A 24,583-nucleotide genomic window follows, 5' to 3' on the forward strand; every position below is an offset into this window, starting at 1 on the left:
AATCAGTCTGATTTCAGTGTTGACCATCTGGTGATGTCCATGTGTAGAGTCTTTAGTGTTATTGGAAGAGGGTCTTTGCTATGACCAGTGCGTTCTCTTGGCAAAACTCTATTAGCCTTTGCCCTGCTTCATTCCATGCTCCAAGGCCAAATCTGCCTGTTACTCCAGGTGTTTCTTGACTTCCTACTTTTGCATTCCAGTCCCCTAGAATGAAAAGGACATCTTTTTTTTTTTCTTTTATAACTGAGATTTTATTGGTTGTTTTGAGGATCACTACACAGACATTTCAATTTGTACACAATTCTTCACATACGTACCAGAAATCTAAAATATTATGTAGTTGTGATTCTTAACACTTATTCCAGTGACTTTCCAGCTTAAAATTTGGAGCAAACTTTCCTTAACAGGATATCAAGTACCAATATCTTCAAATATTGATATGTTGTTACATCATAAGTCCCACTGATTCACAATTTAATATCATATACACTACATACCCAAACTGTCAATCATTCACAGCACATTAACCAAGTTACTAGGAAAACTGGACTACCACGACCAAAGATGTTATAGTATAGTGCACAAAATTCTGACCAGGAGAGCCAAGATCAAAAAGTGGTTTGCTGTAGGAAATAATTCTACCAAAACAATATGGGAAGAGAAGTAATTTAAAGTGTTCAAGACATGAAATGCACAACTGACTCCAAACTGCCATTTAGTATGATTTTGTATTATAGGATATAAAAGCTAACCCCCATCTATGGAATGTTAAGCTGACACCCAAGACAATCAAAGCCTCCCATATCCAATATCCCACTATTTTCTGGTTGTACCAAAAAATAAACAACCAGCAAATGATTTCACCTCTTAAAAAAAAGCATTTACACTTAAAAAATGGGATGAGATGGGATTCCCTCCTTTTTAAAAATGTTTCTAGAGCTACTAAAAAACTTGCATTTACAAAATAGTTGATAAAAATATTCCTCTGGATTGTACAAGAAGGGAAACAGGGACCACTGACAGGACTGGGTGTGTGGTTATTAATCAGACTTGGCTTCTTTCTCTTCTGCTTCATCAGCGGCTGGGCTCTCCTCGTTTTTAGTCTCTCCGTTTTCTGCAGGTAAGTCTTCTTTAGTCTCTTGGTTGGCCACTTCCGCCTGCTTTCCCTTTGCTCCTCTTTTCCCTTTTGTTTGCACTTTTTTGTCTGAAGATTTATCCTTTCCCGCTGCCTTTTTTGGCTTCGTTTCCACTTTTGCAGGAGCCGGTTTAGCTGACAACCTCGCGGATCTCCTCTTGGGCTCCTCCTTCGCCGCCCCCTCGGCGGAGCTGACCTTCCTCTTGGGCATCGTGGCGGCTGAGCGGGCGAGAGCCGGGTGCCTGAGGGCCGCGGCGCGCCGAGAGCCTTCGCGAAGCTGAGTAGCCTGACCGCTGCCGCTCCTCCCGCCGCCCGAGCTGCTGGGACCCGCTGAAAAGGACATCTTTTTGCGGTGTTAGTTCTAGAAGGTCTCGTAGGTCTTCATAGAACTGTTAAACTTCAGCTTCTTCAGCATTACTGGTTGGGGCATAGACTTGGATTACTGTGATATTGAATGGTTTGCCTTGGAAATGAACAGAGATCATTCTGTCATTTTTGAGATTGCATCTAAGTACTGCATATCGGACTCTTTTGTTGACCATGATGGCTACTCCATTTCTTGTAAGGGATTCCTGCCCGCAGTAGTAGATATAATGGTCATCTGAGTTAAATTCACCCATTCCAGTCCATCTTAGTTTGGTGATTCCAAGAATGTCAATGTTCACTCTTGCCATCTCCTGTTTGGCCACTTCCAATTTGCCTTGATTCATGGACCTAACATTCCAGGTATGTGATTTACCTGTCTGTAATTCAATTGACTTAGAGAAATTGATCCATGAAGAGATTTTTAAATCTATAATTTTACCACAATTGGGAGACTATGAATAACATAACTGACCAAATATAATTCTCTTCTCTAAGGCTCACCCCTGATATGTCAATATTTCAGAAAGGAAAGAAACCAACTATTATTGAGTACCTACAATGTGCCAGGTTTTGAGCTAAGTGTCTTTTTGGACCCGATGGCTCACTCAGTAAAGAATCCTCCGGCAATGCTGGAAACCTGGGTTGGGAAGATCCTCTGGAGGAGGAAATGACAATCCACTCCAGTATTCTTGCCTGGAGACTCCCCATGGACAGAGGAGCCTGGTGGGCTACAGTTCACAGGGTCGCAAAGAGTCAGACATGACTTAGCGACTGAGCACACAGTGCCCAGGGCTATCCTAACAAAATACATGTGGGGCGGCTTCAAACTATAGAAATTGATTCCGTCACAGTTCCAGAGGCCAGAGTTCCAAATCAAGGTGTTGGCAGGGTTGATTCCTCCTGGAGACTCTCAGAGTGGAACTGCCCGTGCCTCTCTCCAGTTTCTGCTGGCTGCAAGGACTCCTCGGGGTTCCTTGTCCTGTAGATGCATCACTATGGTCCCTGCCTCCGTCTTTACATTGCCTTCCTCTCTGTCTAAGGACCCCCTCATTGGATTTATAGCCCACCTTAATCCAGTATGATCTCATCTCCATCCTTACCTTAGTCACACCTGCAAATACCCTTTCTCCAAATAAGGTCACATTCTGATGTTCTTGGTGGACATGAACTTTTTTGGAGGGCACTATTCAAACCATTACAGATAGATGTTGTTTATGGCATTTAGAAAGTATTGAGATAAAATGTTAGCAGTATTTGATGCTTAATTTTAGTAAATATCTTTTTGACTTTCTCTGAGATTAAAAAAAAATCTTTGGCAGCTTGAAGAGGGTCAAGCTATTAACAGACTCTATTATTAAATGGTAGTTTTATGATGGTATAGAGTTTTTCTTAGTATGTGCTATTATTGAAATACATTACTGGGTTCAGTTTAGTAATCTCTTATTTAGAATTTTTATATTTATATTCCAGTGTAAAGGAGAACTGCAGTTTGTGGTTTGACGTATTTCAACTCAGTTACAAAATCATTCCTGATTCAAAGCAGATTAGGAATTGCCTATCTTTTAAACATTCTGGATAACATTACATGTTGTGAAAATCAGTTAATCTTTGAAATTACTTGCCTATTATATCTTCTGGATCCAATGCCCTTTTACTTAAGTGACAGTATGAAACTTAAAAAATGTTCTATTCAAATAAATAGTTATTGATCTAGGCAAATGGATCAATTTTGATAGCCTCTTGAAAACTGTTTAAACATTTCACTATGATTTTTCAAACTAATTAGTTGAATGTCATATAGTATTCTTTAAAGGCTCTGCCCTGCTTCTTGTACATACGTTGTGCTTTCATGTTTCCTTTTTTCCTCATTACTTGACTTCTCAGAGGTTATTTTATTTTTTTGCAATAAAGTATCAACTTGTAGACATCTTGATTAGTTTTCTGCTTTTTCTGATTCTTAATTTACTAAGGAAACATTACTTATATTTTCCCTCTTATTTTTCCATTTAATGAAAAGCGGTAACCATATATATGTGTCTATATATGTAAACATATATGACACACATTGAAATATACATATGTTTAAACACTTAAACATTTAAAAGTTAAAAGTTAGAGTCCCTTGGACTGCAAAGAGATCCAACCAGTCCATCCTAAAGGAAATCAGTCCTGAATATTCATTGGAAGGACTGATGCTGAAGCTGAACTCCAATACTTGAGCCTCCAGATATGAAGAACTGACTCATTGGAAAAGACCCTGATGCTGGGAAAGCTTGAGGGCAGGAGGAGAAGGGGACAACAGAGGATGAGATTGTTGGCTGGCATTACTGACTTGATGGACATGAGTTTGAGTAATCTCTGGGAGTTGGTGTTAGACAGGGAGGCCTGGTGTGCTGCAGTCCATGGGGTTGCAAAGAGTTGAACATGATGGAGTGACTGAACTGAACTGATATATACACACACATATGACACACATTGAAATATAATATACATATATCTAAACATTTAAAGTTAAACATTTTTTTCACTTATTAAGCTAACTGTATAGAGCTTCTCCATCTTTGGCTGCAAAGAATATAATCAATCTGACTTCGGTGTTGACCATCTGGTGATGTCCATGTGTAGAGTCTTCTCTTGTGTTGTTGGAAGAGAGTGTTTGCTATGACCAGTGCGTTCTCTTGGCAAAACTCTATTAGCCTTTGCCCTGCTTCATTTCGTGCTCCAAGGCCAAATTTGCCTGTTACTCCAGGTGTTTCTTGACTTCCTACTTTTGCATTCCAGTCCCCTATAATGAAAAGGACATCTTTTTTGGGAGTTAGTTCTAAAAGGTCTTGTAGGTCTTCATAGAACTGTTCAACTTTGGCTTCTTCAGCATTACTGGTTGGGGCATAGACTTGGATTACTGTAATATTGAATGATTTGCCTTGGAAATGAACAGAAATCATTCTGTCATTTTTAAGATTGCATCCAAGTACTGCATTTCGGACTCTTTTGTTGACCATGATGGCTACTCCATTTCTTCTAAGAGCTAACTGCCCACAGTAGTAGATATAATGGTCATCTGAATTAAATTCACCCATTCCAGCCCATTTTAGTTCACTGATTCTTAGAATGTTGACGTTCATCTTGTCATCTCCTGTTTGACCATTTCCAATTTGCCTTGATTCATGGACCTAACATTCCAGGTTCCTATGCAATTTTGCTCTTTACAGCATCAGACCTTGCTTCTATCAACAGTCACATCCACAACTGGGTATTTGTTTTGCTTTGGCTCTATCCCTTCATTTTTTCTGGAGTTATTTCTCCACTGATCTCAGAAAACGGAGATCATGGCATCTGGTCCCATCACTTCATGGGAAATAGATGGGGAAACAGTGGAAACAGTGTCAGACTTTATTTTTTTGGGCTCCAAAATCACTGTGGATGCTGACTGCAGCCATGAAATCAAAAGATGCTTGCTCCTTGGAAGGAAGGTTATGACCAGCCTAGATAGCATATTAAAAAGCAGAGACATTACTTTGCCAACCAAGGTCCGTCTAGTCAAGGCTATGGTTTTTCCTGTGGTCATGAATGGATGTGAGAGTTGGACTGCGAAGAAAGCTGATCGCCGAAGAATTGATGCTTTTGAACTGTGGTGCTGGAGTAGACTCTTGAGAGTCCCTTGTACTGCAAGGAGATCCAACCAGTCCATTCTAAAGGAGATCAGTCCTGGGTGTTCATTAGAAGGACTGCTGCTAAAGCTGAAACTCCAATACGTTGGCCACCTCATGTGACAAGTTGACTCACTGGAAAAGAGTCTGATGCTGGGAGGGGTTGGGGGCGGGAGGAGACGGGGACGACAGAGTATGAGATGGCTGGATGGCATCACCGACTCTGTGGACATGAGTTTGAGTGAACTCTGGGAGTTGGTGATGGACAGGGAGGCCTGGTGTGCTGTGATTCATGGGATCGCAAGGAGTTGGACACGACTGAGCGACTGAACTGAACTGAATATTTAAGCATATATGTACAAATGTATAAAGCATTTAATTTATGAATCTGCTTCTGACTATAGCATTTAACACATCTCATGTGGATTTATTTGTCACATATTGGCTTTTTTTTTTGAGTCTTTTTTTTAAGTTTATTTTCTTATTGAAGGATAATTGCTTTACAGAATTTTGCTGTTTTCTGTCAAACCTCAGCACAAATCAGTCATAGGTATACATATCTCCCCTTCCTTTTGAACCTCCCTCCCATCTCCTGCCCCATCCCAGCCCTCTAGGTTGTTACAGAGCCCCTGTTTGAGTTTCCTGAGCCATACAGCAAATTCCCGTTGTCCATCTATTTTACATGTGGTAACGTAAGTTTCCGTGTCACTCTCTCCACACCTCTCCCCCTCCCCTCCCCTCTCCCCACGTCCGTAAGTCTGTTCTCTATGTCTGTCTCTCCACTGCTGCCCTGCAAATACATTCTTCTGTGTCACTTTTCTAGATTCCATATATATACATTAGAATATGATGTTTATCTTTCTCTTTCTGACTCACTTCACTCTGGATAATGGATTCTAGGTTCATCCACCTTATCAGAACTGACTCAAATGCACTCCTTTTTACGACTAAGTAATATTCCATTGTGTATATGTACCACAACTTCTTTATCCATTCATCTGTCAATGGACATCTAGGTTGCTTCCATGTTCTAGCTATTGTAAATAGTGCTGCGATGAACAATTGGATACATGTGTCTTTTTCAATTTTGGTTTCCTCAGAGTATATGCCTAGGAGTGGGATTGCTGGGTCGTATGGTGGTTTTATTCCTAGTTTTTTAAGGAATCTCCATACCATCTTCCATAGTGGCTGTATCAATTTACATTCCCACCAGCAGTGCAAGAGCGTTCCCTTTTCTCCACACCCTCTCCAGCATTTATTGTTTGTATACTTTTTGATGATAGCCATTCTGACTGGTGTGAGGTGATATCTCATTGTAGTTTTGATTGCATTTCTCTAATAATGAGTGATGTTGAGCATCTTTCCATGTGTTTGTTAGCCATCTGTATGTCTTCTTTGGAGAAATGTCTAAGTCTTTTTCCCTCTTTTTGATTGGGTTGTTTTTCTGATATTGAGTTGTATGAGCTGCTTGTATATTTTGGAAATTAATCCTTTGTCAGTTGTTTCATTTGCTATTATTTTCTCCCATTCTGAGGGTTGGCTTTTCACCTTGCTTGCTCTGCAAAAGCTTTTAAGTTTAATCAGGTCCCACTTGTTTACTTTTGTTTTCATTTCCATTCGTCTAGGAGGTAGGTCATAGAGGATCTTGCTTTGATTTATGTCATTGAGTATTCTGCCTATGTTTTCCTCTAAGAGTTTTATAATTTCTGGTCTTACATTTAGGTCTTTAATCCATTTTGAGTTATCTTTGTGTATGGTGTTAAGAAGTGTTCTAATCTCATTTGTTTACATGTAGCTGTCCAGTTTTCCCTGCACCATTTTTGAAGAGGCTGTCTTCGCCCCATTGTATATTCTTGCCTCCTTTGTCAAAAATAAGGTACCCATAGGTGCATGGATTTATTTCTGGACTTTCTACCTTGTTCCATTGGTCTATCATTCTGCTCTTGTGCCAGTACCATACTGTCTTGATCACTGCAGCTTTGTAGTATACTCTGAAGTCAGGAAGGTTGATTCCTACAGCTCCATTCTTCTTTCTCAAGACTGCTTTCACTATTCTGGGTCTTTTGCATTTCCATATGAATTGTGAATTTTTTTGTTCTAGTTCTGTGAAAAATGTCCTTGATAATTTGATAGGGATCCCATTGAATCTGTAGATTGCATTTGGTAATATAGTCATTTTCACAATATTGATTGGCATTTTATATGTTATACAATCCCTATTTACTTACAAGTTTAGGTGCAAATTTTAATTTTGATCTTCTCTGACCTAAGGGGTATTTAAAGGTGTCCTTACTCAAAATAATTGCAATTTTTGCTTTAGTCTCTGCTCTACATTTCTAACCTTATTACCGTTTGTTCAATCACAGTCTTTTGGGGACTTATGTATTTGAAACTGTATTTAGATGATTAATTTTTGTAGATACTTTAAAGACATTTAAAATGGCTTTTCTATAAGACAAAAGTATAATATACCTTTAACATTAATCTTACATGTTAATTAAAATACTCTATATCCTACTTAAATTTTCATCTTCCTGATCTTTCTAAGAGTGTTAGTTTATGTTGTTTTAGTTAATTAGCTATTTGGTGAGGGAATAGTTAGATATGAAGTTGGTTAGTGTCGTTGATCTATTTCCATGTGGGATTTATGGCTATAGACAATGCCATTGATGGTGGGTTCATATCCCCCATGTTTTTGTCAATATGTATTTCCATTTTAATTATTTTGATTCCGTATTTTGTGTTTTTGCTTTTCCTATAGAGTTGCATGCCTATTAAATTAAGATAATTCCTTTGTTAATACAAAATAAGACTTTGGCATTACTTTTTACTGCATTTTATTCTTAATTCTACCTTTTCTGGTGGCTTAGTCACTCAGTCGTGTCTAGCTCTTGCAACCCCATGGACTGCAGCCCACCAGGCTCCTCTGTCCATGGGATTTCTCGGGCAAGAATACTGGAGTGGGTAGCCATTTCCTTCTCCAGGGGATCTTCCCGACCCAGGGATTGAACCCAGGTCTCCCGCAGTGCAGGCAGATGCTTTACTGACTGAGCCACGAGGTCTGACTGGATTAATTTTCACTCACATGTGATTGTTTACTGTGGACTTCCACCCCATCCTGGAGGTAGATGAGAGGCGTCTTCCACCAATATTCCCTGAAGCCTGTGTGTGTGTGTGTTACACAGGTATACAGCAGGCATGACAAATGAGTGGAAGATGGTGAAAATTAATGTCAGGGAGATGAGATAGAATGACATGCGTTAAAGAGTAATAGTCACAGTCTCATTTTGAACAAAGGAATTGCCTGAATTTCATGTAATAGATGTGCAACTCAATGGGGAAAAACCAGTAGATTCAATAGATATCAACTCAAAATAATCAGAAACAGAAGCAGAAATTGACAAAAAGTGTGGGAGAACTGAACCCTCATGCCCAGTGTCCAAAGCTTTCTAATGGAGGAAAGAAATGGGGGCAAGACGAAACTCAGCGGTAGTTTCCGTGTTTTACAGGATGGACTGTTCATTTCCTGCTAGGGACTTTCTGATGCAGTTGTTAGCGAGACTTTGTGATCCCAACAATTGCTCTTTCTGAAGCTGGGTTCTGACCTGCCTTCTGGTGCTTTGGGGTGTGTACAGCCTAAACAAAAACTGCTCTCCAAACAAGCACATAGCGCTTTGGGAACATCTGTGTGAAAGACAAGTCTGGTGGCCACTGATAGTTTCCTTGGCCCCATGGTGCTTTGGAAAACATTTTGGGAAGAAATAAATAAGTTCTGCCACCTCACCCCTTATTATTCATCCATTAAGGTTCTGTTGAGCAGCTAATGTGGCTACATGAGGAGTCCAGCCCTGAAAATAGCGAGGTCAGTGAAACAGATGTGAGTCATACACTGTCCCATCAGATGGAAACCCTGTCCCTCTGGAGGATAAAACCAATAAAGCTATGGTTGCAGGTCACCCATTTCCAAGAACCACAGCCTCAGAGGGGAGACAGATTTGAGGTGGGTTCCCACAGTCCTCTCACATCTTGGAGGAGACAGTGGGAGAAATGATTTTTGTGATGAGGAATTGCTGGTGAGAAAAGTGATGTGACAGAAAGTGTCATCGCCTTGGGCTAAGAGAAAATCAGCCATTAGCTAGAGAGAGACATGTGCTCCCCCCCAAAAAAAATTCCTTGTTGTTTATATATGTGCTAAAGAAAGGGGTTGCTGTGGGGAGCGGCCTCCTTTGCCCTGGGTACAAATAAGTCTACAATCCATCGACAGGTCCTGGCAGACTGAATCGAGAGCACTGGGAAAGTCCTGAGGTTACATTTTTCTTTTTGAAGAGTGCTGCCAAATTGCTAATTTGGACTCACGTTCTTTTTCTGCAACATAGCTTTCTCTGACCTCGAAGGAGCTAGGGTGTAGGCTGCTGAGTGTCTTAATGTTTGAGAATTGCCAACTCTGCTTCTCCTCCCGTAACTCTCGGGTGGATTGGTCCATAGGGTTAAATGGCTCATTGCAATTCAGCAAAGTGGCTTTTATGTGCAATTAATGTTTGTTAATTTGGTTAAATGTCAAAGTATATATATTTTTGGGGGGCAGCTGGAAAGTTCCTGCAATACAACCTCCACCCACCAAACCTTTTAAGTGTCAAGGGTGAGATGTTATTCTCAAACAAATGGGAAAGTGATCATATTCAGCATCTGTTTTAAATTGAATGGACAATACCTTAGTTAAATGTCCCTCTTGGGAGACAAGACAGTAAGATGTCAGCACAACTGAGTTTAGAAGCAAAATTAAGGGGATAGTTAAGAAAACCCAATGAAAAAATATTGCCTTTGCCACCTGGCCACCAAAGAAAGAAGAAGGGCTTTGAGTTAGTTATTTGGCCCACTTGTTCAAATTCCTCATCTTTTTGTTTCCCCGAGATTTTAATATTTTTCCACTTCTGTTTGTGTATTTTATGCTCTGGGTAATTTTTTGTTATTCTTGGATGTGTTCATGTCTATATACTGTGTTCTGGTTCTGTTGCTTTGAGTGCTAAAGACTCAGCCACAGTTACAGGATTCTCATTATAGTGACCATTGTTATTAAAGTCTACTGTGCATTTATTAAAAATACACACAGTAAAAATATAGATGAATGTACTTAATTCTTCAGCCCTGGCATGTATCTATCACTAAAGTAGGAAATCGGTTGTCTTTTTCTAAGTTTACAGGGAAAAAATAGGCTTAAGGGTCTCAGTCTTAGAATTTCTCTCATACTTCTTTTTTGCTAAGAATTGGATCCTTGCTATAACCCCGTGCTGGTTAAATTGTGCTGCCGACATGCGTGGGTAGAATTTAGGTGTGGCTTGTAGATGTCCTAGATATTTTTAATTCCGTGTCTTGTCCTCTTTTTACAAATCACTCTTTTGCCCTGCTCATTGCTCTGTGTCTCCATGGCGCAGTGCAGTGATGAAGTTCTGTCTGCTCCACTCGCTGGCCTGCTGGATGTAGGAGTTTAGGCCAATTCCTGCTAAGCCTCAGCGTTATAGTCTCTCTTCCTTTTGTTGTATGAACTGCCTTAGAGTCATCACTCCTTTCTTCCTCATAACGTCAGAAAGGAAGGCCTCTGGGACCAAGATGTGGGATCTATGGAGACCTGTGGTTTGCTCCTTAGGTGAGGATAAGAGTCATCCCAGTGGCTCTTCCACATTAGGCAGGGTCACCAAAACCAGCAGAGCATAAAGAACCGACATTTTCTTGGTGTGTTCATTGTTTGGGTCACTTTAAGAAATCTATGACCATGGCTCAGTGATGATTCTTGGCAGAGCCAGCTACATGGGCACTTGGCCTGGGGCCAGCTGTGCAGGTCTCAGTGCTCAGAAGCTGCCTGCACCTGGTTTAATGCCCTGTTGTTGCCGTCTGAAAAGTTTTTAACAATCTGTGAACAGGAGGTCCTCCATTTTGATTTGCACTGGGACCCATGAATGGGAGTTCCCATCTTCTTTACAAGGTCAGGGACACCTGTGTATGTGCCTCTCTGGGCCAGGAGAATATGTTAGTATTCCCCAAGGTTCAAAGGAGATAGCTGAGTTCAATGAGGTCTTAGCTTAACGTGCCAAAGCATTTACAGTTACACTGGGTGGCGAACTCATTCGCTGATAGCCATGGTTTTATGAAAGGAAGGGAGCAATGTCCAAGGTACTTTTTGATTCTGTGGAAATCAGTCTTTCTTATCTGGGAAGCTCTCTGAATTTTGTGGCCCCCTAATCCTTAAAGGTTTCATCACTTTAGAGTTGATACGGAATCCTATATCCTACCATAGTTACCCTTTGGTTGTTCTTTCTCTGAGAGTCCTCCATAATTTTGCAGACATGGCCTGTGAATTTCACCCAAAGAATGTACCATTGCTTCATGGGACAGGCTATGTCCAGGAACTAGACTATGGTAAGCCAACAGAAACATGTTTGACTTTCTCCCAGACCTTGGGTGGATCTCCATTGCCTACTGGAAACAAAGGGAAAAAAAAAAAAAACCCTCCTCAGCCAATCATTCAACACACATTTTGATATATTTATAAATATGTTTTTTCAGAGACGTCCCTAACTTCAGGGGCTGGGAAGGACATTTTGGTGGGATCAGAGAAGATAAATGACACATTCTCAGAGAAATGTGCCCACCTTGGTGATGGGGTGATGTCCCAGGACTTAACGCTTAGGAACGGGCAGACAGGTTGGTGGAGAGAACCAGCTGGAGACACACTGCACAGTCTCTTTCTCTGATTCTGCCTTTTATTTCCTTTTGTGTGTGAGATGAGATTTTAGCTGGGTTAACGTAGGAAAGACAGGAAATGATCCCACTCTGACAGAATGCTCCATCGTAGAATTCCTACTCAGTGGGTAGAATTCTGGGCAGGATTCTGTTGATTTCTTTGGTTTTCACCCAGTTCTTGACTTTGTGAAAAAGTGAATCCCTGGTCTAGATTCACTGTCTATCCCACCCAGGGCCTCTCTTCCCAGGAAATGGGACTGTGGTAGGGAAGGAGTCTTGGAAATGGAATAGGAAAGTCGGTTTGCAAGTCCCAGTTGTGTGAGTAGCCATCAAACTTTCTGAGTCTCATATTTCTCATACTTAGGAAGGGATGGGGTGAAGTTTATGCATTGCAGAGTGACTGTGATGGTTACAGGCTACAGTCTGTGAAAGTACCCTAACCTAGCATGTAGTACATAAGAGCTATTCACATTTTATTTTGTTGAACCAGAGCAGAGGAGTAACTTTGTGTGTGTTGAATTTATTGTTATTAAATGTTCTTTTAGAAGGAAACCAGAGTTGACTGTGTTTTGCTTTGTTTGCCTATGTAGACTCCCTCTGTATTTTCATATATATATATATATATATATGCATAATGATTATGACGAAGAAACCCAAAATCAAAATAACTGGTATTTCTGCCCTGACTTCTATGCTAGGAAATGTGAGGGTAGCAGGCAGAAATCCATTTTACTAACATTGTTAGGCTTTATCTTATTTTGGGCCAATGTAACACATCTGCTAATCCTGGAAGAATGTCAGCAGAGCAAGAAAGAAATCCACTTGCTCCAGCCTGCAGCTGAGCAGAGATCCTGGGTCTGGTTGACAAGAGAGCAAGAAAGGGCAAGCTGGCCAGCAGTCAGCCTCCAGACAGGAGTTCTCCTGTCCCAACAAGGACAGAAAGAGAGAGAAAAGGACAACCAGAGTAAGGACAAGAGAGGCCCATGCATGTGACGGGGCACGGAGCGCACGGAGACCCTCACCACGAACAAGCAGAGCTACACACTGGCTCAGGTTCCAGCAAATCCACAGCAGGTCTTCCTCCTGGGGTAAAGGCTTTTTCAAGAGGAGAGTTAGAGGTGCTTCACCTCCATCCTAATGGCCCTTCAGAGGCCACTCCTTGTAGATTTGATTTCATATCTCCCAAGGGAAACATTTTTATCTTCATGGGAGAATTCTACAACAGATTATCCTCACTGGGGTCTTAATTTTCCTACCAGGATAGAGTAGGGGCACATTTTAGGCCTTCACAGAATTCCAAACTCACATTCCAAGGAACAAAATTGCATTTGTTCATGTTATAAATAATAATGCATTTGGACCTGGAAACCACTAGGCATGGCTGCAGAAGATATATAATACAATTAGCCCTTGCTGGGAGTTGCCAGCTGACAATGCTGGCAAGATTTATGTGTTTGCTTTTTCTATAAGTAGAGTTTTATTTGATAAGTGCAGTCCAAAGATATAAAGAATTAATCCAGGGTCTGCATTGTGGGGTACTTCCTCTGTAATATTAAATATTACACCTCTGTCCAATTACATAAAATTATGTTAATATTCTCTTCTTTGTTGTTGTCTGTCTGTTTCATCTTTGTAGCCAAAGAATTTATTAAAAGCAGTGACTGACTTCCTTTCAGTAAAATGTAGATTTTTTTTTTTTTATCATCTTAGAAGACTACAATCATTTCCTCCTGAAAGAAACACTCCCGACTGGGGTGCAGGGTCTGGTTTTCATGACCTTCCCTCTGGACCCCTCCAACTTATAGCTCTTTCCTTATGGCCAACCTGAACTTCTAGGAATAGCAAAGTCACACATGTTGAATGCGTATAGGCAGTTGGTAGTGTAGAGAATTGGGGGTGGGCATTTGATCATTTCAAAGGATTTGATACCTATCAAACATAGAGAGGGGCTTCCCAGGTGGCTCAGTGGTAAAGAATCCCCACTTATCAATGCAGGAGATGCAAGAGGCTCGGGCTCAACCCCTGGGTTGGGAAGATCCCCTGGAGTAGGAAATGGCGCTCCTCTCCAGTATTCTTGCCTGGAGAATCCCATGGACGGGGAGCCTGGCAGGGTACGGTCCATGGGGTCAGGGCTGCAAAGAGTCGGACACGGCTGAGCACATAGCACTGGGTGCTGTGCAGATCCCTGGGGCAGGGGGAAATATAGAGATAAAGGCCTGATAGGAGGGTGATGGGGGCGAGATCTGGGGATGAATCATTGTGACACCCAGACATTCAGTGTGTTTACTGGTGGCCACGTAATAAAACATTTATCTCAGCCTGGCGATGGCATGTACAGTCTCTGCCAAGGGTCTTAGACCTGGGAGAGAAAGCAAGAGGTGACATAAACGTTCTCAGGTGAAAGAACGAAGATCCACTCTTTCACACAGATGTACATCTTAGAAGAACTAAGATACACACAGACAGAACACAGATACACACTTGCCAAGTGCTGCTTTTCATCACACTTTACCAAAAGTGTGGTCTGTGGCCCAGTGCTGATTAGTTACTGTCTGTGGTGAGAAAAAACACTAAATTGAGAGTGTGCCTTTAGAAAGCTTTATAGCAATTTAACACTCCCCTCTTATGTTTGGGGAATCCAAGAGTTAAAAAAAAAACTTGACCTTACAGTCTGTGTTACATTGTTTTAATTCTACTGTTTGCTGGCAATGAATTTTTATTAATGAGAATTAAATGCATTAGGAAAAAGAAAATTGGGTTTTTCACTGGATTATTTGAGAAAGTGTAGGTCTTAACAGATAGTACTTTTTCCATCCAGAGAGCCTATTACAAAAATTAAAAGACAGCAGAGCCTTAATAAATGTTAACCTGACTTTGAGCTTTGAATGTGACTCAAATGGCTGTGCTAACCCAGGACTTCTGCTGTCAGGAAGGGGGATAATGAGGAGAAACTAGGATTTAAGGCAGTATTCTGTGTCCCAAACACATGTATATTGAGGCTTCACAAAAATTTCCAGAAGAAGCATAGTTAGAACCACTGGACAGGGAGGAAGACCAAGGACACAGTTACACAGCTTAGAAGGGGTACAGACAGGTTTCAGCCCCAGAAAGCAGATTGTTTCTTTTTTTTGACTTGCCTTGGCTCAGGGGAGACTGCCAGGGGAGTGGGCATTGCATCCCCTCTGTGTCCAGGACCACTGGGAAGCCCCTGGCAACGTTCTCTCAGTAATTCCCTGAGAAGTCCTCCGAATTTATCTAGCTCTTTACAGATGAGGCATCTGGGTCATGAGAGGTTAACTGATGGAAGGAAAACCGGACCAGGCAGTGTCTGACATCAGTTCTGTTCAGCAAGAGGCAAGCATGGCCCAGCGGTTTAGTCAGACTGTGTTCATATCTGAGGCGGATAAGGGGGCTCGGCACCGCTGTGTAGGCTGTACACTGCACAACACCAAGGGCTCTCAATTACACGATCATCCATGTAATGGAGCCCCTTGAAGCTGTGCAGTGCACAACCCCAATCAATGGGCCTGGCTGAGAAAGGCAGCAGAGTCTGAAACCTGCTGTTCAAAATAGTCCCAGATGCACTTCTCAGAAAACACGCCAAGCTCCTCCCTACACTCCTCAGAGAGAATGCCTCTCCACATGACCTGATGCCCCTATTGTCCTGCCCCCGGCGCAGGTCACCGGTCAGAAACAAAGCAAGATGAGCTTGTGATACACCCTTTGTTGGTACTTTAATCTCTGGCTCGCTGTGCTTTTATGAAATGTGAAAGTAGATCATGGGCTGTGAAACACTATAGCACTGCGTTAGGTAATGACTGGGACGCAGCAAATGCTGCCAGTGATAATAAAGGAAGAGTGAGGTCATAGGAAAACCCACTCACGTTTCAGCTACTTGTCGTTTTGGAAGATCCAGAGTCCCCGAGAAGAACTAAACAAGCATTTGTTCTTATTGATATGTCTGTTGCCCTCTCTTAGTAAGACTTGGCATGGAGTAGGCATTCAATAAATGCTGACACACGAAGACGGGGATAAAGAAATGCAGGGAAAGTTAAGTGATTGAATAAACAAAGTTGCAGGAGTGGCCGAAAGTGGGAGCTTGCTGCCTGGCGATGATCTTTTTTTGGAGAGGTGAATTGGTGCAGATTATACGGTGGTACTTCTTTGGGTGTAAATTACCAGTCATGGGAGCCAGTGTTCATTGAGTCCCACCTTGTACACCAGTCACTGTGTTGGGGACTTATCCACACACTAGTTCATTCAGTCCCTCATCAGCCCCAGAATGCAATTACTATGGTCTCCATCTCGCAGGTTAAGTAACTGGTCTAGGTTCACATTTGCAAGTGGCAAATGTAGGATTTAAACTGTCCCACATCACTCTGGAACATGGACTTTTCTGTCCTATTTGTTAAGCCAAGCAAAACTTCCCCAAACTGACTTAGAGATAAATTTCCTGTTTGAAATCATAGGCTTTTCAAGGTGTTGGGTTTGTTACACCCTTGTGTCTGTAGTTAGGTTCTTGACTTTCCTGGGAGAGGCTTTCTTCTCCTGGTACCTGGAGAGAGCCTGGACCCCAGGAGGAGAATGCAGGCAGAACCATAGATTCTGTTCCAGCAGCCAAGTACTGCTGCTGCCAGGAAGGGCCAGTCTCTTAGGTACTGAGATGGACTCTTGATAAATCAACCTGCATAGGCTGCAAGATCCTGAGACCTTTCAAAGGAAGGGAGGGGAGTGAAACAGAGAAAGAATAAGATGGTAAAAGGAAACCATCCTGGGTGGATCATTGCATTACTGGATTCATCTTTTCCACTGGTGCTTAGTGGTAAATACACTGGGGGATTCAGGTAATGAAAAAAAGAGGAAAAAAAGAATCACTTCCTTCTCCTGTCGTTTGATGCCATTGGATCCAGAGGTGGGGCTTCAAACTGCTGTCTGTGTCTTGTGGATGTTGTTAGTTTTACTTCAAAGCCCTGGAATTCTGAAGAACGGGCCTGGAGAGGGATGTGTTTGCAGGGAGGAGGAGGGTAGGGCCTGTGGGTCAAGGGGGAAGAGGAGACTCTCCAAGTGTCAACATCGTTCAGTCTTTCAACCTGTCAGCTTGGTGCCACCGCTTCTGCCAAGACCTGGAGGTTTCCCCATGGCCCACTTGTCACCTCGAATCTGACTTTATGTTTCCAGGGCATGGCTTATGAGCACCCTCCTCCCTCCCGCTTATGTGCTGACCCAGCATCCCTTCCTTTCACCGCCCGCGTGGTGGGTGAGGGCAGACCCCCGGGCTCTAGGCCTCCAACATCGAGGGCCCCATGCCAAGTCCACACTCGGGGCCGCTTTATGCTCCCAGGATGCTCCGCCCTCCTGCGCTGCTCAGAGGAGGCAAAGGCCTGGGTCTGGGGTTTTCAGTGGCGTGTGTTTATGCTGTTAGGATTTGAGGACAATCAACCAAAAATTCCCAAAGGTGAGGTGGTCCTCTTAGCTGCCGACGCTTCAGGGCCCTAAGACCCCAGGTGTCTTACTTTGCTAGGCTCAGCACTGGTAGGGGGTTTGAACATGGCCTTATTTCCTCAGGCTGCATTTGTAATGATTTGTAATGCTAAGCCACACGGAAACATCTTCTGGTGTTTTCCTGTGCCTTCTTAGTCCTAAGTCCTTCTTAAGGATTCCAGAGCAGGATGCCAGTGTGCTTAGTATTCATGGCCCATATTATTGGTAGAATCTTCTAGTTTAGCTGCCTGCTAATGGCTCCTGCAAACCCATCTCTGTCCCCTGCTGGCTGGGTGGATGCTGGGCAGGTTGCCATCAGAATCATCCCTTTTTCCTCCATCCAATGATTTGGGGCAAAACAGAAAAAACACCGTGGTTGTTTGGGGGTGAAATTCTGCCTCCAAATAACCAGGATGTTTGGGCTTTCTTATCTGCGGGGTTTAATTCCCCGGAAACTTTCTAAATAAACCTTCCAGCTATTTTTTGTGTCGTTGCTAAAGTAGCTGACTAAGTGTTTATCTTCAAATTAGAAGCTTTGAAACTCACATAGAGTCTGGTTCATAGGACTTTAGGGTCATGCTCTTTGCTCCTTTGATTTGGTGAGCTTTTTCCTAAGCACTCTTTGGTGTATTTGATGAGGTCAATTAAAGAAGACTGTAATTTTTGCTATTCCTCCCATGTAGAGGCAGACTCTTATTCCCTTGCTTGGAATCCGAGTAGCCTTGGTGACCTGCTTAACTGGTAGAAGGTGACAGAGGTGATGGTCAGAGACATCAATGGCCAGGTCACACAGTCTTGCAGCTTCATCCTAAGCCTCTTAGAATGCTTGCCCTAGGGATGCTCCCTCTGGGAAGCCAGGCGTAAGGCCCAAGGAGAGACCACACATAGGCAGTATGTGGACTGGCCCCAGATGAACTCCATGTCAGCCTTCCCAGCCTAGGCTTCTGGCTTGTGAGTGAAGATACCACCTTGGAAGTGACCCTGCAGCTCTGATTGCATGACAGGTTAATCATTCCAGATAACAGATGAACCAGCCAGCTGAACCCATCCTGAATTTCTGATCTGAAAAAATAAGATGGGTTTTTATTGTGGAGGGGGTGAGATAGCATGAAATTGCTGTACATACAAGAGGTGCTTCTTATGTCTTGGCTGTGGATAACTAACACTCATTTCAACCTAATAATAACAGCTCCCTTGGGTTCAATGACATTAATAACCAAAATTTAGAGGATTATTTGGGGCTTTCCTGGTAGCTCAGCTGGCAAAGAATCCACCTGCAATGAAGGAGACCCCAGTTCAATTCCTAGGTTGGGAAGGTGGAGAGCATGACAACCTACTCCAGTATTCTTGCCTGGAGAACCCCCATGGGCAGAGAAGCCTGGCAGACTACAGTCCATAGGGTCACAAAGAGTCAGACGTGACTGACCAACTAAGCACAATGCAACTCATAGAATTATTTAGAAATGTAAAGTTATCTTACAGATTGCTTCACATTTTCAAATATTGTATGATTATTTTTATTAATACAGTCATTGTTTGTGCCATCATTACACTAATTTGACAGGTAGGAAAATATGATTTTCTCTCCCATTTTAGAAATGCAAACAGACCCAAGGAGGCTGAATGTCTCATCACTGGTAATAGTTTTCATGACTTCAGGCGCTGGTATAGGATCGTCTCACAGTTCAACCTCAGCAGTGGCACAAGGGGTTATAATCAGGGACATGACAGAGACAGATTGTTAGCCAGGACTTGTCATTGAAGACGAGGGTCTATGGGGTTTGGCATGCTCTTTCCATCTTGCTTTCCTATTGTAAAATGACATGTGCAGAAAACCCAAGTGACTTCAGATGTACTCTGTCTCCTCTCTAATTTCAGGATTTGATGGCAATGGCTTCTCATTTGTACCAATTGTAGAACTACCCCTGGCTGACTGTGAAGAAATGCCTATCAAAATTCAAAACTGTTATCTTGAATAGGTCAGTGAGAAGGAAAACAACATCTTATCAGCTGGGATCCAAGTTAATGTTTCTTCATTTATTTTAACCCTTAGTTGGGGGTGTCAGAGGGATTAAGGGGTGCCTGAGTCATAAGACCTTAGTATACAGCACATGACACATCCCAGAGGAGCTTGGACTCTGGGAGCTAAAGGGGCCTCTGCTTGGGAATAATTTCAAGGGAAGTATCAGTTATGGGGCTCTGTACAGGGTATGTGAAGAGTCTGAACATGTCACAGTCATCACCAGATGAAGTATGCACTCCTGTATGAGCCTGCTGTGGGCTGGGCATGGGTCAGGTGCTTTGCGTACATGATATGCCTTAATCCTTCCACAGAGCTATGAGGGAAGGAAAGGAAACCAACTGTAAGCCAACACATATTGGATATAGACATAGACATATAGATAGGTGTATCTATTTGTATATATATGTATCTTCATATGGGCTCTGTAGTCAGCCTGATTTAGGATTAAGTCTTGACTCCATGGTCAGTGGGTAATTGAGGCCAAGCAAACTGTCTCTAAGCCTCAGTTTCCTTGCCTGAAATTCAACATGGTACGAATGGAGTAAGCACTTGGCCTAAAGTCTGCTGTGTGTTCCGAGCTCATGGTTGGTCTTCACCAGCATCCCCACCCTCACTGGTATTATCACGATCACCGCAAGCCTTGATTATTCCCATTTTCTAGAAGGCTCAGTGATCCGAGGCTCAGTCCTCTTTGGTTTGGGAAGTGTTTTTAAGTTGTGGTAATATCCTGCTTTATAGAACTGTTTCTCCTAAAGAGGAAGTTACTCCTTAATCAACTACTTTTCAGTCCTAATTATCTGAAGGAGAATGTCACCATTTAATGCTAATAGGAAATTAAAAGCAGGCCTTAGGATCAGAACTCTAGATAGGAAATGTTCAGTTCAGTTCAGTTGCTCAGTTGTGTCTGACTCTTTGCGACCCCATGAATCACAGCACGCCAGGCCTCCCTGTCCATCACCAACTCCCGGAGTTCACTCAAACTCATGTCCATCGAGTCGGTGATGCCATCCAGCCATCTCATTCTCTGTCGTCCCCTTCTCCTCCTGCCCCCAATCCCTCCCAGTATCAGAATCTTTTCCAGTGAGTCAACTCTTCGCATGACCAGAATTTAAGAGTCTGGCTTTTATTATAATTTCTTCACATTTCCATTTTATTTATGTTGTTTGTTTATTTATTTATGTTGTTGTTCAGTCATCAGGGCGTGTCCTACTCTTCACGACCCCCTGGACTGAAGCACACTAGGCCTCCCTTTTTCATTTATTTATTTTATTTATGGGAAATAGTAATTAACAGTTGTACACTTGAAGTGGTGATTAAGTTTCGTATGCCATACGATTAAGGGAAAGGGTAAAATAGTAGAATAAAGATCAGTAGCAAATAGTAAAGAATGTATGCAGATATGACATAAACGGTGATGGTGGTAGGTGAGTGTTTGTACACTGCAGTGTTGCCTCCACAAAAATTAATCTTGGCTCACGGCTCAGAATTGTAGTGCTTCTCTATCTATCTATGTTCCTCCTAAAAAGCCTACTGTGGTGTCAGAACCACCCAGGAGAACCTAATAAACATGCAGATTCCTGGCCCTGACCCAGTGGGGTCTTGGAACCAGTTCTCACCAGCTCACAAGAGCTGACTGGACATATCTCTTTCCAACTCTGTGTTAACTGGTATCACATTGGCAGCTGAAATTGGCAGTGGTGAGAACACTTACACTGGAAAATTAGCAAACGCCACAAATCAGGGTTTTCTTCTTTTTCTTCAAGAGAGAGCTGGTTGCAAACTTGCCCCCGCCCCAAACCTACTGAATCAGGAGCTCCGGGAGAAGGGCCCCAAACACCCGTGCTTATTAAGTTGCCGCCCAGGTGATTCTGCTGCTCTGCATGCATTTTGTAACCACCACTGCCTCAGAAACTCTCTGGACCCGCAAGCAAGCCTTGCTTCCTCTAAGCCACTCTCCTGCTCCACCCGCAGTCCCCCCAGCCTCCCTGCCCACGGATGGTTCCGCTACCAGAAGGGAAAATGCTGTGGCGGCTTCCCTACCTGATGAAGCAGAAACCCTGGGCAGGGCTGGAGAGAGCGCTCATTTAAACACAGATAGCTGAAATAATTGCTGAGTGAATCTGCAGAGTGACTGGCTAAGTAAATTGCTTTTTTGTGTCAGGTTTCTTCCGAGTCTATCCCCGGGGCTGGGGGTGGAGAGCGATGGGGAAGGGACTCCTGGAGAAGATCAGGCTGGCAGGGTGAGCCCCTGACTGCACCTCCACTTCCTACTGCAGCGCCTGCCTGAAGAGCTCCCCCGGAGGCTCTGAAGGCTGGGAGGGATTACCCCCAGACCCTGAGGTGTCAGTCTGGAGCTGCAGCCCTGTCAGCTTCCCCCAGTCCTGGAATTCAGATCAGCACACACGCAGCCTGTGAAATGGGGGACTGATTTCCCTGTAAATAAAAGGCTACCTGCCCATTGCTGAGCATCTAATATGTGCATTTCACGCACTATGCGGGTTTTATTTAGAGCAAAATCATAGTGACCGCCAGGAAGAACATATGAGGCACTGTTTTAAGCCCCCTTTTGTCCATCAACTCACGAAAGATGCACAGCAATGCTATGCAGTAGGTATTCTCCACTGAGGAACAGAGTGAAGGCACCTGCCCAAAGCCACAGCACGAGGATCCCCATGAGGCCCACCTGCCCCCCACCGACCCCCGCCGGCTGAACTCTCACCCACGCAAGCTGAGCTGCCTCTCACCCTGGGCATCCCTCATCCCCTCTGGAAAACCTTGTGCAGTGGGTGACGATGATCATGCTGCCAAGGGCAGGACAGCTCCAGGGAGCGAACAGACTAGTCTCAGATCCCACAGGGAGCCAAGGAAAGAGCACCCAGGAAATAAAGGGCTGCAGCAGATAAGCCCGGGACCATTCTGCACATGGAGCCGCCATGCTCACACCTTCACAGGGTGGTGGTACCTGCTTCAGGACCACAAAGCTTGAGACCAGGAGCCAGAGCTTGGCGTCGCAGCTGAAACAGCTTCCCTGGGGGTCAAGTTCTACCTCTGCAGCCCAGGGGAGTCCCTCAGCCTAGGAGTTTCTCTCCCCTTTTGCAGAGTGGTCACACTGTGCAGTACACCTGAAACTACCAATATCGTAAATCAGCTACGCTGTAACAAGTGAAAAAAGAGTAACTCAGAAAATATTAGCTCAAGATAGCATCGTGAACATTTAATAAACTAGCATGGACAACCCTCTTAGCAAAATCCCTGACAAAGCAGGGGGGAGAAAAAAGTGGTGTTATTGTTAACTGTTTCCACTCAAAATTGGATGCTACCGTGAGTTTGCTATCACGGTCGACCTACAGGAACATACCTCGAAGCCTGGAGCCTGCAGTCCCTAAGGTTAGTCCTGCAATTAAGCCCTAAACGCAGTCAGGGCTTTCTTCCTGGCTGGCTTCCCACAAACATTAACCTGAGAAGGGGAGGGGTGATTGACACAAGGTCCAGATGTCCAGCCCTCCTGAGACGCTGGGCTGGGGGAAGGGACACGTTGCACTGGTTTTCTCTCCCTGGAGGAACTCACTCATTTGTCACCACCTGGTCTGACCTTGGGGTTGACCCCCTTGCCCCCACACAGTGGCAGTCTCAACATGGAGCCAGCTGGGGATCCATTTGATCTCAGAGTGGTCCTCTCAGACCAAGAGTAAACTCCCCTTTCCCATCTGTCGGTCACAGTGAAGGCTGCCTTGTCTCCCGCCAGACAAAGTAGACATATTGGTTTCAATGTTTGATCCTAGAATGTCAGCAGTGGCCCAGATGTAATGCAAGAAGCTACCCAGGGCATCTTTTCATTCTTATTTATGTTTTAAATACTTCAGAATATTCTAAGTGCAGTACTTGGTGATTGAAGACAGTTTACAAAATATAAATGAAAGTAAGAAAAAAAAATTTAAACCATGAATCCTACCCCTCATAAACATAAGGTATAGCTTGATAGTCTTTATCCAACTCCAGTTCTCTTATAAAGTAATGGAATCACTGCTTATAAAGTAAGGGAATAAATAATAAATATGAAGTGCTAAGTGGTTTAAACAGTCTTAATTTTGCTGCTTAAAAATTTCACATGGATAAACATTTTGGACCTTTGCCTTGAATTTTGAAAAGGAAAGGGCTGTTCCGACCTCTTCTGGATGAAGGTCTCAGGAAGACATAGGATACGTATGGTTTTTGCCCCACTCTGGAACCCGTGGGGATGTCATATTCTAGAGCCTGAGAGGAAAGAATTAGGAGTGTTTAGAAGCCTGTTTTAGATGGCGTGCCTTCCTGGAAATTAACAATGAGGACAAAGGTGGACTTGGGTTCGCCGGGCACAGAAAAAGGCTCTTTCCTACTCACAAAGCCAATCCCCGAGCTTCCTGGTGTGCACAGGGAGAGGATGAGGAGACGAAACAGGAGAGCCGGAGCTCCTCCATGTTCATGAGGCTCGCGAGGGGGAGGAGGACCTGGCCCATCAACCCCAGTTGGCTGCACCTTTGTAGCGCCATCATGATTCAGGGTCTGGTCCTCCTCTTTGCAAGCCCAGAATGACCCTGCCTTGCAGTTGGAAAGGGTGTATTGTTGGTTCGGCTGGCCCAGTTTCTAGCCCCTGAATGGTTGCAGGGGAATCCAAATTGCAATCAGAAGATTGCTTGGTGAAAATGCGCCATAAAAACAGAGCGAGCGGGTTTTGGAAGCGGTCTGTGCCTTCAAACTTGACCTCCCGTCTCCAACCAGGATGAGAAGGTGGCCAGGGAGTCTGGACCCAGCGGCAGGCTGGGGTTGGACATTCTCTATCCTGGCTTTTCTGTTTAGAGTGGTACAGGGTTTGGAGTCAGTGGACCTGGCAAGTCACTCAGATTTCCTTTGCCTCTGTTTTATCATCTGTAGATTGGGAATGATGTAGTATCTACCTATGTGATTCATGTAAACTGCCTGGCACACTGCATTGCCATTACCAAGAACTATGTTCTTTATTTCCTTCATGCTTTGGTTTGTTTTATATAGTAATGTAGCTGCTGAAAGTGAACCTGTTAGTTGCTCAGTTGTGTCTGACTCTTTGGGACCCCATGGACTGTAGCCAGCCAGGCTTCTCTGTCCATGGAATTCTCTAGGCAAGAATACTGAGGTGGGTAGCCATTCCATATTTCTTGCTTAGATTAGGAGCCA

The 24,583-nt window shown here is 43.5% G+C and overlaps 1 pseudogene; it reads right to left on the reverse strand.

Moving 5' to 3' along the window:
* Positions 1 to 223: 223 nt before the first annotated feature.
* LOC148774440 (non-histone chromosomal protein HMG-14 pseudogene) lies at positions 224 to 1,460 on the reverse strand (annotated as a pseudogene).
* Between the last annotated feature and the right edge of the window lie 23,123 nt (positions 1,461 to 24,583).

The sequence above is a fragment of the Moschus berezovskii genome, chromosome 22, assembly GCF_049115385.1.
Source record: "Moschus berezovskii isolate FMDL1 chromosome 22, NW_MosBer_1.0, whole genome shotgun sequence".
Classification (NCBI taxonomy): domain Eukaryota; kingdom Metazoa; phylum Chordata; class Mammalia; order Artiodactyla; family Moschidae; genus Moschus; species Moschus berezovskii.